The sequence below is a fragment of the Nomascus leucogenys genome, chromosome 22a (genome assembly GCF_006542625.1).
Source record: "Nomascus leucogenys isolate Asia chromosome 22a, Asia_NLE_v1, whole genome shotgun sequence".
Classification (NCBI taxonomy): Eukaryota; Metazoa; Chordata; class Mammalia; order Primates; family Hylobatidae; genus Nomascus; species Nomascus leucogenys.
This window is the reverse complement of record NC_044402.1, coordinates 61,353,939-61,364,125: the sequence shown is the minus strand read 5'-3', so window position 1 is coordinate 61,364,125 and position 10,187 is coordinate 61,353,939. Positions and strand designations below refer to the sequence as shown.

Here is a 10,187-nt window from a genome sequence, read left to right as displayed (position 1 = left end):
CTGTGGACTCTGCTAGGAAGACACTTTAATATTTTTGCCATTTATATTTTTCTATTATTGAAAAATAATAGAAACCAGTGCCTTAGTCAGTTTAACAGTTCAACAAAGTTGTTTTCAAAAGAAGAAAGAAAATGTAACTCCATTTACTTTGTGGGTCATCTAGGGGAGCCTCAATAAATTGTGTTGGGTGGATTTGGGGGTCAACAGGGATTCTTATGATATTTGATTTTTCAGTAGTTAGAGGAAATAGGAGCAAGATTGCTTAATTGCTTCAAATATTCTGGAAGGCAAGCATTCCAAGCACAACTTACTCTTTTGGCTGTTGGAGTCATAGGTCTTCAATCCTTCAAACACAAGAAGAATCTTCACTGCTAAAAATCTGGCATAATTTTTTTACACACACAAGAAAACCTGTCATAGGTGAGTAAAATCATGTATCACCTCTAATAAATTTTCTTATTTTTATAAAGTTTTGGTAGCATTTCATATGTAAAAATATTTTCATATATGAAATTTTAAAAGAGTTTAATAATGGATTTTTCTGTTCAATGTGCTGCAAGAGGCAAAAGTTTCCCCAATGTAGGTTTAAAATCCCTTGATAATGCTAGAATTGGACTATTAGTATGCTTGTGTAAATCACTGTTGCCAATTATAATTTATCTATCAATTGTGATATTTCTAATTTTAGCTAGTGTTAACCCTAAAAATAAATTCTTTATACTTGTTTAGTTCATTGCCAAGTCCACTTGCATTTTTTTTCCTGTTTCTTAAATCATTTTTTCTCTCTCTACTAGTCACATCGTGCATGGACTTCTATAACATAGCTTCCTAAGGGATTTTCCTGCATCACTCTTTGTCTTAAATTGTGCCTATTGCGAGCTTGATTAAGCTTGGAAGTACATTAGGAGAATCGCCTTCCTGTGGAGTTTCCTGTAGCATTAGTCAGGAGAGGAACTTTAGTGGAAATACACTATCGGAAGCACACCAGATACAAAGATGAATAGATGCAGAGGTACCTGGTGGGTCCCAGTTTATCCTCACTGTTCTCCACGTGGTGGTCCTCTCATCATCCAGAGTACAGGACCTGCTGACCACTGTGGCCCCAGGCCCACCCCCAGATTCTTGATTCCAGACCCACAGAGGCAGTAGCTGCCAGAGGCAGTAGCTGCCAGAGGCAGAAGCTCTCCTGAGGTCTCCCTGAGCTCCTACTCACAGCCCTGCTTCATAGATGGGCTGTGCTTGGCTTCTCAAGTCTCTCTGAAAGCATTATCTTGCCAACCCGAGTCAGTGCTTCCTGACTTTCCCATCCTCCAACTCTCTAACCCAGAACTTTCCTTTCCTTGCTCTTCCCACAATTCTGTAAACTCTAATTCCTATGGTAAATCCTTTATGGATTTACCGTAATGCTCATAGCAACTCTGCTTCCACTACCAAAGCCCAGCTGATACACCCTTGAACTCACCCATTGCCTTTCCCAGAGCAAAACTTTTACAGTGAAAGTGATCATGAACTGACTTAATTCCCCTCTCCCCTTTCCTTGATCAATCCTTGATCCTCTTCATCTCTTTCAAAACTCTCACTTCCTAGGTTTCAGAGCTCTGTCTCCCTGGGTTCTGCCCTCCTGGGCCACACACCCACATACTTTTGAGTTCAGGGCTTTTGCTCTGACTCACTTGCTAATATAGCAGGCTAGGATTTTATGTGGAGCAGATCTCAATTCAAACTCTTGTGTTGCCCTTTCTAGCTCGGCGCTTAGATAAGTTATTTGACATTTGTTAGGTATAACTTGCTCACATGTAAGAGGGGGATAATGTCATAGTTACCTTGTGAGGGTGGTAGGAGATGTAGATACAAAATTGAAAAGCATCTAGCAGTGCCAAATACCTGGGAGTGCCTCCACAGATATTGACTTGCTTCCTCTTTTTCTTTATACCGTGAACAGTCCTCCATTGCCTTCCAAGGAGAAGAAGTGACCTCATGGTCCAGATGTTTTACTGCCTCTAGTACTGCAAACCCCAGTGGAGAAGGTCCTGGTTGAATTGAAACACCTAGCATTGAAGTAAGAACATCTTGGTTCAAGGGCAAGGGGCTCTATCTTTTAATGTGGGTGATTGTTCCTGTGAGTGATAATAGTGAAGCTGTACTTTCAAAAATTGCTGATATTGATGCTGATTACAGATATGGAGAATGGACAAAATGAGAAGAGAAAAATGAAAAATTGAACTTTCCTGTAAAAGCAATACTAATTATAGACATTTATATCTATGGCTTATTATTTATAACTAATTAGTATGCAGCACAATGGCAACGATGCAAGTCATTACATATATCACACCACTAACTTGTTTCACTCAATTGCAACAATAATTTCTCTCCATGGACACTTGACTATTGGTTTGTTGTTCAGGTTTGTTCATCTACTGATAACATAGTGTAATTAGAGGAATAGCAGTTTCCACAAAGAGAATACTGATGTATAGTGATCTTTTTTTTGCACTTCATCCCTCAAACAGTACTGTGGCAAAGTTGCTATTCTTATCTGCATTTTTCTGATAGGAAACTGAGGCCCAAAGAATGTAAGTAAATGCCAAAAGCCGTAAATATAGACGTTGGACTCAAACTCTTTTCTCTTCCAAGCTCTTACTTGGACCTATGCGGCAAAGTTGATCTGTTGAAAGACGTTTAGTGACACATAAATGTCTTTAATTAATGGCATGAAAATGACATGAGATGGATTTGTAAAATCAAGATTTGTAGGTTTAGGCTTGAGTTCTACATCCTAGGGCAAAGGATGTGACTGCTTATCTGCCCCTGGGGTCAGAATTCCTGACATTCTTGTTTTTTAATGCTTGTGTCTGCTTGCACTTTGTCATCTGTAGGCTTCCTGAAAGCTCCAAAAATTTAAAAATAATAAATCATTCAACATCTTCTAGCTTGTTTGTTTTTCTGTTTTAGAGACAGAGTCTCACTGTGTCACATAGGCTGGATTGCAGTGGTGCAGTCATAGCTCACTGCAGCCCTGACACCTTGGGCTCAGGGGATCTTCTTACTTCCACCTCCCAAGTAGCCAGGACTGTAGATGCACGCCATCATGCCTGGCTAGGTTTTTTTTTTTTTAATTTTTTAATTATTATTTTTTTTTGTAGAGACAGGGTCTTGTTATGTTGCCCAGGCTCATCTTGAACTCCTGAGCTCAAGAGATCCTCCTGCCTCAGCCTCCCAAAGTGCTGAGATTAAGGGTGTGAGCCACTGTACCCAGCCCTTATTGCATTTTTGAGCTACCCAAATGGCCTAGCGCTATCTTCAATATTTCAGAAATACCATACTCTGTTCCAAACAAAACGTAGCATTCCCTGTGAACAGTGTGGTTCCTAACCCAAATGGACAGTGGGTCCTCATGCCTGATGGCTCTAGAGAAGAGAAGGCTGCAATTGGACCCAAGTTCTTCAGTTAGGCCAATAAATGTTACTCTGTTCTGATGATTTTAAGATTTATCTGCAAGGTGTGAGGGAGAAGGAAAGTCACTTTGCCATGCTTAAAGGAAAGGATAATGGGTTAAAGAAGACTTTGATGAAGCTTTGAAGTCTTAAGAAAGCTAGATTACATCATTCTCCCCAAAGGTGTTTCAGTCGCCCTTTTTACCTTGGGGTTTGGCAGTTATTTTATGCCCCTTAAAAACAATGTGCCAATTATCCAGTGACTAGTGTTCCAATTAATTTATGGACATGAAGATTAACATGCAATCTGCTAATGCATTAATGAGTTTGTAATATTTAGAAATAGGACAACCAAAACTGGTAGACCAATTCTGAGTTTTATCAACCTCAGTGGTTGAAATTAAAATGAAAATAGTAACATTTGTTTTTATTCTCCCTGCAAAGAAACTAATTATTTTCCTCTGGGTAATGATAATTAACAAAATTCCTTTTGTGTTCCTGATCAGTTCACAGCTGGTACTTCGATAATCACAAAGACTTGGTTTTATGAGGTGACATTAAACTCCTGCCTAACTTGGGAAGTACATTAATTGTATACTATTGCCTGAGCTTATTAATTCTAAATTATGCCTCAATGAACTTCTCAAATTGGGAGCAACATTTATATTAATAAACTGTAGTCAGTGAGAGGGAGGGAGGGTGAGAGAGAGAGAGAGAGAGATCATAAGAATCTACTACTGAGTGCAGATTTTGTCTGCTCCAGATGTTATAGTTGGGTTTAAAAAACTTTGATACGTTTGAATAAATTCCAAAGGAACGTCTCATCCATTTTTTTTTTTTTTTTTTTTTTTTGAGACAGAGTCTCACTCTGTCGCCTGGGCTGGAGTGCAGTGGCATGATCTTGGTTCACTGCAACCTCTGCCTCCCGAGTTCAAGCGAGTCTCCTGCCTCAGCCTCCCAAGTAGCTGGGATTACAGGTGCCTGCCACAAACACCGGGCTATTATTTTGTATTTTTAGTAGAGGCGGGGTTTCACCATGTTGGCCAGTGGTCTTGAACTCCTGACCTCAACTGATCTGCCCACCTCTGCCTCTGTCTCCCAAAGTGCTGGGATTACAAGCATGAGCCACTGAGCCCAGCCTCATCCATTCTTATAACGCATTTTTAGGCATTCTTTTTTCATTTAAGCAGGAAAAGCGAAGTGCTAGGTAAGCCTGGGATTTGTGGTTGAAATGTGCTCAGAGTGCTACCCTCCCTCATTCCTTGGAACTTTCCGAAGGACCAGAGCTGACCTGAGGACCTGTTGGGTGTGTATCACTGAGGGAGTTCCAGGGCTATGCAGGGAAGGCCTGAGTGGGATGCAGTGATTCTTCTCTATTGTGTCCACTCCCATGAGGGCTGCCATCCTTCATGTAACAGTACCTTTAGGAAGAGGGACCATATATCTATATATTTCTATTTCTAAGTTTCAAACAGTGCTTGGCAGCTAACAGGTGGTCAACTAATGTTTGTCGGATGAATGAAGGGTGGTACCAAAGAAGAATGGTGTGTTTAGTCCTGGCTGCTAAAGGAGGTTTAATGATAATTGGCCAATCTGTGGTGATTAAGCCTCAACAGTTACATAGAAGAAACCGTGTTTATACTCATGTTGCTTTAACAATGCCGTTGAAGTCTGGCACCGTGGCTCGTGCCTGTAATCCTAGCACTTTAGGAGGCCGAGGCGGGTGGATCACTGAGGCCAGAAGTTCGAGACTAGCCTGGCAAACATGGCGAAACCCCATCTCTACTAAAAGTACAAAAATTAGCCAGGTGTGGGGGCACACACTTGTAATCCCAGCTACTCAGGAGGCTGAGGCATGAGAATTGCTTAAGCCCAGGAGGCAGAGGTTGCAGTGAGCCAAGATTGCACCGTTGCACTCCAGCCTGGTGACAGAGTGAGACTCTGTCTCAAAAAAAAGAAGCCAGTAAATGTTACTTCTATCTCAAATTTCCAGTATAGCAATTTAAAAGATGATCTTTAATTTTTATGGATACATAATAGTTGCACATATTTATTATTTATGGGGTACATGTGATATTTTGATACAAGCATACAATGTGTAATGATCAAATCAGGGTAATTGCAATATCCAACACCTTAAACATTTATTATTTCTTTGTGTTAAGAACATTCCAATTCTACTCTTTCAGTTATTTCAACAATAAATTATTGTTAACTATGGCAAATTTTTAAATACAATAATGTCTTATGCTGATGAGGATATGTGAAAGACACTTCATGCAACGCTTTCGGAAAGAAATTTAGCAGTATCTATCAAGAACTTGGACAATTTTCATTATCTTTATTCTGGTAAAATTCAGCATCTGGAAGTCAGTTTTAATGAAGTAACTCAAAATAGAAAAATAGCTTTCTGCACACAGAGGTGGTGATCTCAGATTTATTTGAAATCATGGGAAATAATTTGAGTTTCCAATGACATGGGAATGGTTAGCAAAATATTGCACATTGACTAATTGGTGGTTTGCTGATTTAAAATATTTTTCAAGACTTTACAGTAATATGAAGAATTCTTATATTAAGGTATAAAGTTTATACATCATTATCACAACTAAAATATCCTATATCTAGAAAAGCCTAGAAGGAAATATTATTAAATGTAAGAATAGAAAACAGATTGGGATAAAATCCAGGAAAATATTAACATTTGTTAGTTGAATTTTTGGTTTGTTTTTGTTTTCCCAGTTTTTAGTAGACCCTTTTAATGATGGCTCCTCAACTCCTTTGTGTTGAGAATATGTGACTCTGCTCGGTCTTATCCTCCCTTCCTCACCCACTGCCCCTTCTAACCTCCCACTACCCGTTGCAGATTGGATCATGATGGACACCTGACTCATGCCGGGCAAATTGGATCTTTTCTTCTGGGAATTTAGACTTGGAAATTCAGAGAAAACAAGTCAGTTTGTATGCATGCCTTGGATTGAGAGACATGAACATTTTGGACTGGAGGTGCAGGCATCTTCTCCTACTTGCACAAAGAAAGCAAATTTTCAGGAAAATAAGACAAAGGCAGATATACAAAGAAAGAAAAAGACAAGAGTTCATGAGATCTAACAGAGGAACTGGTTAATGATGACTTTCCAGTTTCTGGGTGTAGCCTTCATGAAGCCTGGCTGAGTACCATAAGATATTCCTGTGCCTTATAATATACAGTATTATTATTATTTATTCTCAAGTCAGTTTCTGTTCCTGCAATCAAGTATTACTATATAAGATGGCTTTACTTTTGGGTGTTTTTGGAAATATCTCCAGTGAGCATGTATTACTACTAGAATATTATAGTGTACATAATGATTGGTGTACTTTAAAAAACAATAGATATTTTATCAAGAGCCCCTGCTGACACACCATTTATAGCAAGTAAGAAGCATAGGTTATTCATGGACGTAGAATTACAGTGCTTCTCTGATTTCATTTTTCTTACTTTTGGGAAATTTGATAATTTTATTTGCCTATAATATGCAGTTATTTGTTATTGTAAACAAACTTAATGTGACCAATATCAATTTTAAAATGATAAAGGGAAGAACCAATCATTAAGGTGGGTTATGTCCAGCCTGTTCTCTGCACTTGTCCCATTGTCTAGCCTCTGTTCCCTGACTCTTGGCGAGGCCAGACAGAAATTATATTGCCACCATCTAACCATTAGGAATACTCATGAATAAAAGCATTAATGACTAAAGAAATTGTTCATAATGTGTTGTTTAATAAAAAAGTCACAAAACAAGATGGACAGTACACTACTAATTATATAAAATATTAAAATATATGAAAAAGCCTGGAAGGAAATATATATATATATATATATATATATATATATATATATATATATATATATATTTGAAATGGAGTCTTGCCCTGTCACCAGGCTGGAGTGCAGTGGCGTGATCTTGGCTCACTGCAACCTCTGCCTCACGGGTTCAAGCGATTCTCCCGCCTCAGCCTTCTGAGTAGCTGGGACTACAGGCACACACCACCAGGCCCAGCTAATTTTTGTATTTTTAGTAGAGATAGGGTTTCACCATGTTGGCCAGGAGGGTCTTGATCTCCTGACCTCGTGATCCGCCTGCCTCGGCCTCCCAAAGTGCTGGCATTACAGGCGTGAGCCACCACGCCCGGCCGGAAATATATCTTAATGTTAACTGTGGTATATTTGAGTTGTGGTTTTACAGATAATTTAAATTTTTCTGTTTGTACCTCTTTGTGTTTTCCAAAATTTCTGTGGTATATATAAATTTAGTTGGCAATAAAATAAAATGTTTATTTTATTTTATTTTATTGGGGGTGGGTTTAGGAGCAGAAAGTTTAATACACACACACACAAAAAAAGAAGAGAGAGGAAGCTGCCTCATGCTGAGAAAGAGGGTTGCCCAAGAGAGAGTCTCCCCAAAGTTCTATTTGTAATGAAAAAATAATTACCTTAGTCACCAAAACAGTATTGTCAGTCTTCCCTTCTTATTCCATCAGGTGTAGGAGTTTCAGAAAGAAAGAAGGATGGAAGGAGGAATAGAGTGTGGGCTGCCTGGGATGCTCTACCTGTGGGCTTCAGGCCCTCTTGTTGTTCTCTAGGGGAGTGTTGATAAGGACTGGGATTTGTTTCTGGTGGAGAAAATCCAAGGCTTAGAGTAGGTAGCGGCTGAGAGGTCTAGTTTGGAAGCAAACATTAGTTTTGAATCCTGGCTCTACTCTTTTCTCTCTATGTAGACTTGGAAAATTACTTAACCCTTGTTAGTGTCAGCTTTCTCGTCTGTGAAATGATGCAGCTAGCTCAAGGGATTGTTGAGAGCACAAAATGAGATAGCATAATCAATCATTTAGCAGAGTCACTGGGTCATAATAAGTGGTTGTGGTGTTTTTTTCCCATTAGTGTTAGGTGACAGATGTAAATCCTCCGTAGGTACTCTATTAATCCTCTATTTCTACTGGCTTTCATTATTTTTGTGTACACCTGACATGTCCTTCTTTCTATATCTCTAGTCATTGTAAAAGTAGTTAAATCAGTGCTTCTGAAACTTGAATGCCCATATGATTAGCCTGTAGACCTTATTAAAGTGCAGATTCTTTCTCTCTATGTCTGGGGTGGGATTCACGTTTTTAATTTTTAACAAGCTCCCACATGATGTAAATGTTGATGTCCAAAGATCACTTTTAGCAGCAAGGATTAGGATAGCCCAGCTCAAATCTATCATCTTTGTGAAATCATGAACAGTGTCCCCAGACAGAATCGTCTTTTCTTTCTTTGGCTCTTAAAGCACATCATTTATATTCCTAACTTAGCACTTAGCATATTCAGCCTGCTGTGGTGTATATGATTCTGTTCATTTCTAACTAAACTCTTGACAGTAGACTGTGTGTTCAACTCCTGAAAGCTGTCAGTGTCCACACAGGGATGTTGACATACTCGACCCATGATTATCAAATTATTGAACTGGATAGAAAATAATCGAATAATGTCCTAAAATAACATTGTTTTTTACATAAGCATTCATTTAGAAATCACCAACATCAATCAAGTCAACTAGTGGAAATCATGAAAGAGACTAGTGGTGTGACCCACACAATGGATGGTTTCAGTCGCTTGGCAGGCGTTAACCCAATCACCACAACCAAGAAGGATTTAACAAGGGGATTTTTGTTACTTGCAACAAGTAAGGAGAACACTGGGGATAGTTCCCAAAGCAGTGTGTCTCTCCGAAGGAAGGTGAGAGCAGGGCTTTCATTATGCTGGTTGGCTGAGTCATTGTATGAAAGGCGGGGTCAAGGCAATGCAGGCACAGTCTTGATCATGCTTCTTCATGCATTGCAGGTGTAGAAAATGGTGAATAAGCTCCTCCATGGGTGGGGTTTTTAGTATGGTAACAAGGAGAGTTCACCAAACTTCATCTCCAACTCAGGCGCCTCTGGTTTTACCTGGTTTTTGTTTTGCTATAGCTGGGCTTCTTCCTGGAACCTTTTGAAACAGCAGAAACTCAGTGTGCCACAGTTACAAGTTACTAGGGAACCCTGAGTTACAATGTGAATGATCCCAAAAGGCAAATAAATCATTGTGATATCTTCCTTCTTTTAAAAATACACTATAGAAGTCAGGTGGGATGATTTACCGGGTGGGATGACAAAGCTATCTGAGATGATATATTTTCCACAAATAATCAAGTAAATGAGCAATAATTTGCTTTTCAAATTCTGAGTCTCTTCCCTGGCCATGCTTTAAATGGGACTTCCACAAGGGCCATAGCCCAAAGTTGGATTCCTTTGCACAGAGGCTAGGCATCGAAGTAGTGGCCTTTGGGGTAACACAGACTCACTTCTGTTGAGAGTAATTAGCGAAGAAAATTTGTGGGAACTGAGGAAGGTTCAGTAGAAATCTGCCCTCTCTGGACATTTTTTGGTGGCTGGGAAGCAGGGCAATTGTCCTGCCTGACTGTGGAGTTTGTTCAGCCTTGTCATGGACATCTATTGCATAATTCCGACTTTCCTTCTCTGGTGTAATAGACATTTCACTTCAGAAGGACTTTCAATTTTATTTAAAAAATCCGGTCAACATAAATAGAAGAGAAATTCAATTTTCAGTAACATTTTACTCTGTTACCACTTATGTCCTTAGGGAAGCTTAAAGAATTTTCATCAGTATACTAAAAATTAGATGGTAGGATATGTTGCAAAACTTTCAACACTTGACTCAAAATTCCCACT

General features: G+C 39.2%; 1 long non-coding RNA gene across 1 annotated transcript; it reads left to right on the top strand.

Annotated features, from left to right (window-relative positions):
* Positions 1-233: 233 nt before the first annotated feature.
* Positions 234-6,486, top strand: LOC105738746. Its single transcript, XR_001114601.2, has 3 exons — positions 234-420; positions 1,962-2,059; positions 6,304-6,486. It is a non-coding gene; the product is annotated as an uncharacterized LOC105738746 (long non-coding RNA).
* Positions 6,487-10,187: the final 3,701 nt, after the last annotated feature.